The following is a 9,859-nucleotide window of genomic DNA, read 5'->3' on the forward strand; positions in this document are numbered from 1 at the left end:
TGAACTGGAATAGAGACTGTGAGCCAGACCTTTTTGTATCCAACATCACATACTTTGTCCACATACTTTTGGTCAAATAGTGCAAATAGGAGAACTTCAAATGTATATCTGCCCCTGCTTATGAGTTCATACATATAATTTCTTTCATATTTTAATAGTCTTCATTTTTTTAATTTTAATCATACTGAAGAATGTAAGTGCTTTATAAAGTAATAAATAGTAATACTAGTCTTGCTTTGAATTATATCTAAATTATTACTGTCCTTTTGATTAGTGGTTAGTGGATTATCTCGGGGGGGGAGGAGGGGGGCAGTGGCAGCATATCTCGGGGGGGGAGGACAGTGGCAGCATATCTCGCGGGGGGGAGACAGAGTGGCAGCATGTTTTTTTGGTGCTTTTTTAAAGAAAAAAACTTGGCCTATACGGTAAGTGTGAATGAGTCAGTATGAATTAATGTGTGGATGAATTGTCTGAATGAGGGCGAGACTTGATGAATTCATGTGTGGATGAACTGTCTGAATGAGGGAGAGAATTAATGAGTTTGTCAGAATGTATTAATGAATATGTGTAAAATTATTTGTGTGAATGTGTGAGAGAATAAATGATTGTGTGAATGAATTATGTGAATGAAAGTGTGAATTAGTAAGTGACTGTAAAAGTGTTTGTGTGAATCAGGTGTATAATTGTGGAAAGGCAAAAATGGCACTGGCAGGGTGTTTATGGGACAAAGATGGCACAGGCCGGGCTGTTTGGTGACAAAGTTGACTCGTGCTGGGCTGTTTGGGGCAGGTCCTATTTGTATGATTTGGGTTGGCTTTGGGGTATGCAGCCTGTGATCTATGCCTGTAAAATAGGGGTTTTATCTATACCTTTAATGCTGTTTTTTTATGTGAATTCCAACTGATCTATATCTACACAGCTGGGTTTATTTGTTATTCTGTAGATCCAGATCTGCTATGCTATGTTTCCATACATTATTATTGTATACCTGCAAATACAGGATTTGTATGTCTGATTCAGTTTATTTGATCTATACCTTCAGTGCGGAATTCACAAGTGAATTTCAATTGATCTATACATGCAAAACTGTGTTTGTGTGTTAATGTGTTGATCTATAGCTGCTATCTGCATCAGGATCTAATATTTATATATATATATTTTTATATATATATATATATCGGCGGCATGGGGCTGATATTAATATATGTGGGCAGCAGGGTCTAATATTTATATATATATCGGCAGCAGGGTCTAATATTAAAGAAACTGCCAGTTCAGCTGTTATTTTGAAATCATATTTCAATTTCAAAAGATAACTACTTATTATGCAGTTAAAAATGCATGTCTAATGCGTATATGTGATGGGGCCATCACATAAATCAATAAGAAAGGGAAGGGGCTTGCTGGGGGCATTAAAACAAATAGTGCTGGCTAGAGGCGATCCTGTAGATGTCTGTGTTGTACATTGTGTCCTGCTGTTTGTGTGTTTTTGGTTATCAGTGTAGCAGAGCCTGTCCTGCCGTGTGTGTCTGGGTGTCAGTGTGGCAGAGCATGTCCTGGTGTGTGTATCTGGGTGTCAGTGTGGCAGAGCCTGTCCTGGTGTGTGTGTGTGTGGGTGTCAGTGTGGCAGAGCCTGTCCTGGTGTGTGTGTTTGGATGTCAGTGTTGAAGAACCTGTCCTGGTGTGTGTGTCTGGGTGTCAGTGTGGCAGAGCCTGTCCTGGTGTGTGTGTGCCTGGGTGTCAGTGTGGCAGAGCCTGTCCTAGTGTGTGTGTGTTCGGGTGTCAGCGTGGCAGAGCCTGTCCTGTGTGTGTTTGGGTGTCGGTGTGGCAGAGCCTTTCCTGTGGTGTGTGTTTGCATGTCGGTGTGCCAGAGCCTGTCCTGGCGTGTGTGTTTGGGTGTTGGTGTGGCAGACCCTGTCCTGGTATGTGTGTGTTTGGGTGTTGGTGTGGCAGAGCCTGTCCTGGTGTGTGTGTCTGGGTGTCAGTGTGGAAAAGCCTGTCCTGGTGTGTGTGTTTGTATTAATTTGTTTTTCATAAAAATGGGCTGCTCAGTCTTAAATGCCCGGGCCTATTTTTTGTCCCAGTCCAGGCCTGCAGATAGATATGGTGAAAACCCAAAAAGCACACCTCTATTAATCAGTCTTGTCTTTGATTCAGATTGCATGTTTAAATTCCCTCACTATATTAGCCTCTACCACCTCTAAGGGGAGACCTCTCAGTAAGGCGATGCTATTAACTAGGAATCCATTATCCAGGCAATTGACGTCTTAGGTTGATAGATATTAGGTAGTAATATTAAAAGCTTAATGATTGTTTGATGGCTACATGATCTAATTCATATAAGCTCTCCTGAAATTGATATTTTATGTTCTTTTTAAAGCTATTCTTTAATATTCTAATCTCTCATCATTTATACTTCACGAGAAATACACTGATTATATATCTTGCCTACTACCCATATACTACCCATATATACATATACTAAGTTATTTCCATCTGCAGCAAAGGAAGGGAAGAACACACTATAAGATCTCCGAAATAATAAGCTTCACAAGATAGTAACAGCTTGGTACTGAAACCCCTTGTACTGGGGTTACTATATTTATACAATAAAAGTCCACACTGGAAATGTTGCCTCGCACAGTGCGATTATAGCGCACATTTGTACGATTATTATAATCTCTGCACGGCTGTAAACAGTCATAAAAGCCACACATCAGAAACCAAAAGTAAGCATTGTAAGCAATGTAATGTCAGTCATATATTCAATTTGTGAAGGTGTGCAAGGCACAATAACAGCTTTATAATCTTATCGACAATTCCTTAAAGGTGCTGATCAGCAGCAGGGTTGTCATTTTATTTTTTCCTCTAAACAACACATAAACGTTCAGGAAAATGTTTCAGTTTCTATGGCAACAACCTATCAGTGGCTGCTTTTGTGCCATGTGATGTGTTCTGGGCAAAAATTATAAATGAACCATGAAAGATAATTACAGTTTAGTAATAGAATGTTCCTTCAGATTATATACTTTATTGCCATAAGCATATGAATACAGAGGAGGTGTGGAAAGGTGTTCAAAATCTCACCGGTCTATGGTAAAATTACCAATATTGAACTTGGGTTTAAAAAACCCTGACTAGTGCTGCTATCTTGAGAGGAAAATCATTATACCAACAATGTCGATTTGGTACAATGAGACCTGATTGCAGGTTGTCCTAATCATTATCCTGACTGCTGGCAATTGTGAAAATACAATACCAATTTTGGGCACCTCCGCATGCATGAAATTGGAGTTCCCAGACTATAATCATGACAACCATTTGCAATATTAGAATGGGATATTGTGATGCTGTGCTCTCATTTACGTAATGTGGACAGTATTGCATTGTCACTTTGCGTGTGATGTGACTAAATGACCTAGAACCTCAGAGATAGATAGACCTACCACATGGAGCTCAACCCTGTGTACTCTATTGACTAATCATTAAAGTCTCTAGGGTTCAAGCTGATTATGTGTGCAAATGACACGTTCATGGCAGCCACAGCAGAGTTTATTTATTGACCAGACAATATACAGTATACATACAAGCTTACTTACCCACAGTCCTGATTTGTTTAGGACAGACCTGAGAGACATGCTTGGGACATCTCCTGTTGTCTCTATGTAAAAACAGAGAGCTGTCTAGTATAATAAAATAAGGTAGAGAGCATTAAGGTGTTTTGCCTTGATTTTTAAAATGTCCCTAAACCAAAAAAGGCACTTGGGGTAACAAACCAGGTCTAACCCAATGGTTGATTTATTCCGTGGTTTACATCTCTATGCTAATTCAAATAGGATTACATATCCGGTGCTCCCTGCCCTGAGTTATCTATGCTGTCATCCGCATTCAGCTCTGAGCTGTTGTATGACTATAATCTGCAACACAGGAAGAGAATAAGACCAGATCATGTGTGTTCTGCACCACTTATTCTAGCAATAGAACCTGGCTGCAGAATCCCTAATCAGCTCAGTGACATTTTAAGCCTAAAAGATCAGGATCGGCAAAGTGTCTGTACAAGAACACCAGTGTCCGTGGCAAGGTTTGTGAAGGTCCATAGGACATTATTAAATGTCCACCATGAGCGATGTGTATAACCCTGTAATTCTGGAGAATCGTGTTAAAGAAGGAATAAATACATCTGTTGGCAAAGCACAGGTGGAAATTCCCTGAAAGTTTATTGCCAGACCTCCTTTGACCTTTAGCATGTTAATTCCTTTGCACTGCATGGATGATCAGTTATACTTTAATGGTGCTAAAGGCTTCATAGTTCAGCAGTCTGCAAACGTCTTTCTGTCAATCATTTCTCTAGTATATCTCCCAACATTTTTACTTGTAAAACAGTTCTAGATTGCAAGCTCATTTGTTATAATAGGCCAACTGGGAAAATCATTGATCTACTTTTTAACTGGCCCAATGGACAGCGGTGCTACAGGGAGCCTGATTGATGCAGATTGCGATTGGGTCCTTGTTCTGTCAATGAGGGTCTTCTGCTCCATGGACCTGTCCCCTCTAGGCCAGAATACACCACTGCCTGGAAGACAACCCGTGGTGCTGCCATCGATACCTTCATAAGTTACTGGTTAGAGGTTTGTCTAGATGGAAAGGCTTTACTGAGCCTTTTTACATGAACTGCTTCCTGTTTTTTATTTCCACAACATTTGGAGCTGTACAGCACGTTGATACACCCTTATCCACAAGAATTCTGAGCTTCAAGAACATAGTGTCAGAAATTGAATATATTTGGGAAAAGGGGATTCCAGGTGCCGACACACCTTCGTCTATGGCTGAATAGCTTAAATCAACGTAGCTCGAATAATCACAAGAAAATGCTTCTTTGATAAGAAAATGGAGGGTTTACTGATGTGAGGAAGCCTATGAACACACACAGGGTTACATTGGTAATGAAGATGAATGGTAGCAAGGATGTAACAGAGATAAGTAACGTCAACAAGAATGTAAAGATTGTAACAAAGGTATTGGGGGAGACACACTAAACAAAACCAAACACACTAAACAAAAGCTTCAGGTTTCTTTTACAGATCTTATCACACATTATTTACGAACAGACAATAGTACTGCTTTCACAGACAATGCAATACAATATTTACAGTTGTACTGTTGCCTTTTTATGTGGGCTTCAGGGGCTATATTTGTATTTAAATAAAAGTCTCCGCTTGTCCTTTCTGTGAGCATGTGAATTCCACTGGCCAAATGTTGTTAAGTTAGGTCAGATCACTTTAACTCCTGTTACACCTATAATGACTGTAATTTATATTTTTAATATAAATATGTTATAATGCTCCCTAAAGTGTCTTGACATAGTTTGCCTGCTACCTCCACACAGAGGAACGTCAGGGGATGGATTTGGGGCCCAAAGAAGGACCGCTTAGAAGCAATTCTCTAGTTCCCCAAATATCAAGTCAATGAGGCATTTTCTTAATATAAAATATATAAAAAAGTGCGGAAACTTTTCGAACGTCCCTCCTATTTTCATCAATAAATGTTTATTACAACTGGTTATTTATTGATTTTGTTCAAAATGTAGTGAACATTTTGTGAAAAGTGCATTCCTGACTTTTTTTTTTTACCACCTTCAAAAAAATTTGTTTTTATTTTCAATAATGTTTCAAGGATATCTTTATGCTTGTATTGTGGTCCGTGTGGTACCCTGCATGAGCCAAATTAATTTTTTGGGCTGTCATGCAAACGGACCATTTGTCTCAGCTTCTCCTTCAGCTAATATGGAACCCTCCACTTGTCTCATGCAAGACAGCTGGGTTCTCCGAATGCCTTTAGCTGCTTACTTGTTGCCAACCACAGTTTTGCCCCTCCTTATCTTATAAGAGATCCACCTCTTGCCAAAGACCAACAAAATAAATAATACAGCTGCTGAAAAGTCTCAAAAAATACAGGCAAAAAATGTATTATAGAGGATGAATATTTAGGCTGGGCATGGTTTATAAAGACATATTTTAGGATAGGTGAAGTACACAAGGAAACTGAACATGAATAATAAGATTGACATATTTAACCCCTTTGTGACTGGACTTAATACAAATTAATTTTTGTACCCTTCGTGACAATGGCTGTTTTAACATTTCTGCTGTGTTTGTTTTTAGTCGTAATTTTCTTCTTTCTCATTTACTGTACCCACACATTAAATATTTTATTCAAGACAACTCCTCACAGGCCAGCCTACTCCTGCTGTCCCTGTTTTTTTAAAGTCTAAACTGTGTTTGTATATGGTATTATGTCATTAATTGTCATCACACATACAACAATACCGGATAAACAACAGTGATAATACGATTAGTGATGTAACACTCAACTCTTAACTGTTGCAGACACATGTCAGAATTTAAGTCCAATGAACACATCATGATGTACTTTCTGTACTTTGTTTAAAGACATGTACTATGAATGAACTATCTGAATATATGTTTATTTTTCAAGAACAAACACAGTGATGTGAGTTTGGGCCTCATTTTATTTGCAAAAGGTAGCATGGAACTCATCAGCCTCTCCTTATCCCAACTGTATCCCAATTACTATATATGGGTACATTATCTGTGTAATCTCTCTCCCGTCATCTCTTTCATTATTGTTATTCATAGACTTACATCTCTGCTTTTAATCTATTGCCAAGTGAAAGAGCTTTCTTTACACTTTCTTTAAACTTTCCCCACTCAGATGACTTTTAGGAATCAGCACTAAAATTATATGTATGAGAACCAAGGATTGCATGGATTTTTTTTTTTATCATTCTCCGTTTATTGAACAGTGTAAAATACAGAGACCATGTACGATACACAGGCATATGAAATAAATGACAATAAATAACGCATCAAGCACTGGTACAAAGGATCACAGTAATTACATCGAAATGGTGTACATGATACGATAGCGACCGTGACATGAATTCGCCGTTTCTTAAGAAAGAAAAGCAGGGGTGCCACCTGGCACTTCCAGCTCAGCAACCGTAGGTAGAGAGGCGTGTAAGATATGGCATAAGTAAGGTGGCAATAAGAGTTGGGTACATCGAATAAACGGAGCCAAGAAAAAGAAACAGAAATACAAATACAAACAAAACCAAACAGCTCCGCAACCAGTTACTCCGGGTAAGTATACGCGCCCATAGAGATGAGGCGTCAAATCAATAACCCATAGGGATGGCAGAAACAATGTGGAAGTGACCTGTCGTTACCTAGGACATATAATGGCCTAAAGAAAATATTCCGTGAAGAAGTAAATAAACCAGAAAATAAACCCGGGACCCCAAAACAGAAAATGTCAACCATCCCTACCTGTCAACAGGGGAACTTAATGGAACAGTCACTAGGGAGGAGAGCGGGGGGAGGAGTAGCTGGAAGGTACTGACCCAGAAAGGCCCTAAAATCCGCGGAGGCAACAAATTCCTGCCACCAGAACCAGCGTCTGGCATGCTGGTAACCCTTACCCCTGGATTACCACACCAAGTCCTCCATTTGTTCGAGGAACTGCACCTTCCGAAGCCACAAAGAGATCGATGGAGGGGTGGGGGTACGCCAAAATATGGGTATCACGGCCTTGGCCGCATTGAGGAGATGTACGGTGAGTGTGCGTTTATAAGACTGTGGTGAGAGTGAGGTAAGGTGTAATAGAGCTGCTTCCGGCTTGGCCAACAGATCCATGCCACCCACACGCTCCACTACCCGCAAAACTACCTGCCAGAAGGGCTGAACCGCCGGACATAGCCACCATATGTGGTACAGCGTCCCCCTGTCGGATCCGCATCTCCAACAAACATCAGAGACTGCGGGAAAGAACCTGTGAAGGTCCACGGGTGTCCTGTACCACCTCGTCAATAGCTTGTATGAGCACTCTTGTATTCTGCTGGAGATGGAGCCCCGATGAGTGGCAAAGAAAACCCCATCCCAGTCCTGGGGGGACGGCGCGACAGAAAGATCCCCCCTCCCACAAGCTCAGAAAATAGGGTTTCGACCTGGAGGCAGAGTCCAACAATAAGGCATAGAGTTCAGAGAGCAGGTGAGGGGCTTCTGAAGAAGAGGAACAGAGCGACTCGAAAGTGGACAATGGCCGGGGATGGACAGCACAAAGTGGCGAGTCTGAATGTAAAACAGGAGTTCGGCCGGAGACAGGGATTGCTTACCGTAAAAGATCTCGGCTGAAACAAACCTGTCACCTACATACATGGTGTGAAAACGCAAGACACGCCATGGGAGGGAGGGCTGCAGCGGGGTTAGGGGTCAGGGTTAGGGACAATCGGATAGAGGGGACAAGGACTGGAGGACAAAGAACCCTCCTTCAGGATCCTGGTAAACACACGTAGAGTAGCGCTGACCGCGAGCGATGCCCCAGCAACAAAATGTTTTTTGGGATCCAGTAACCAAGGAAGGCAAGAAAGAGAGATGCCCACCAACGACTCCTCAATCTCCAACCACTGCTTAGGGGACGTAATGGACCACTCCACAATTCTACGGACATGGGCCGCCTGCCAATATTTTTCCAAATCCGGCAACCCCAGACCCTCCTTGAGTTTAGGTCTAATTAAGTGGGCATGGGAGAGCCTAGGGGACCTAGAGCACCAAACATAGGAGCGAAAAACCCGGTGGCAGTTCTTAAAAAACGAACGAGGGAGAAAAATGGGCAAGGTCTGGAAGAGGTACAGGAATCATAGGGTTATGATATAGGGCCCTAACCCAACTTAGAAAGTGACGGCCAAGCCTCAATCGCTCCAGCACACGAAAGAGGTAAGGCCACCCTGTCGAAGGCTTTCTCCGCGTCGAGCGAAGCCAGGGTAAGAGGGAGATGATTACGGTTAGCGAAATTAATAAGGTCAATAAAGTGCTTATCCAAATAATTGTCAAGGACCGTCTGAAAGTCAGGACAGGAGTCCCGGACGGAAGGCAAATTGTAAAGGTCCTGGTAATACTTGCGGAAGAATTCCGCAATCTCAGGGGTGGAAGAAACATGGTTACCATCGGTCGTGCGGACCCGAGCTATAACATTTTTAGCTGTCTGAGCTCTAAGCGCCCTAGCCAAAAGTCTATCGGGCTTATCCCCGTATTCCTAGAAATGTTGCTTAGTCAAAAGAAACTGCCGCTTAAGGCGACGATTCGTGAGAGAAGCCAATTGGGCACGTAGAGAGTCAAGTTGGGTCAAAAGAGAGGGGTCACGGAGGGACTTATGGAGCGTTTCTAGCTCCGCTATTTTCCTAATTAGGTCAAGAGTGATACTTTTAAGGCGAGTCCCAAATTGTATAAACTTCCCCCGCACCACGGCCTTATGGGCTTCCCAAATGGTGGGCAAGGGCATTCAAGGGGTAGAGTTTTCGGAAAAATAAAGGCGTAAATGGTCAGCAACCTCTGAAGAAAGCGCCGGGTCGGAAAGAATATTTTCGTTCAGGCGCCACAACCAAGGCCGAACAGGGAACGAAACAAGTTTGATGGTCATAAAGACTGGGGCGTGATCGCTGAGGACACGAGGGCCAATGGATGAGGTGTGGAGGGTGGGGAGGTGGTGATGAGATAGGAAAAAGGAGTCAATACGGGTATAACGGTCATGCAGTGGCGACTCTAGAAACAATATATAGGGGGGGCACACAAGATACCACAGTCAAACTGGGGGGGCATTAATAATTTCCAAAAGTAATGTGCTATGGAATTATATTTTTGTTATTGGGCTAAAATAATACTTGATCATTCAACATGGAAAGCCTGAAGCCACAATTGAGTGCGACTAATCCTTGAAATAAATATTATAACACAATAAATAACTTTTCCACTAAATGATTTCAGGGCCTTGAACGTTTTGTCCC

Source organism: Sceloporus occidentalis, unplaced genomic scaffold (genome assembly GCF_023333645.1).
Source record: "Sceloporus occidentalis isolate IW3139 unplaced genomic scaffold, rSceOcc1.0.p SCAF_40, whole genome shotgun sequence".
NCBI lineage: Eukaryota > Metazoa > Chordata > Lepidosauria > Squamata > Phrynosomatidae > Sceloporus > Sceloporus occidentalis.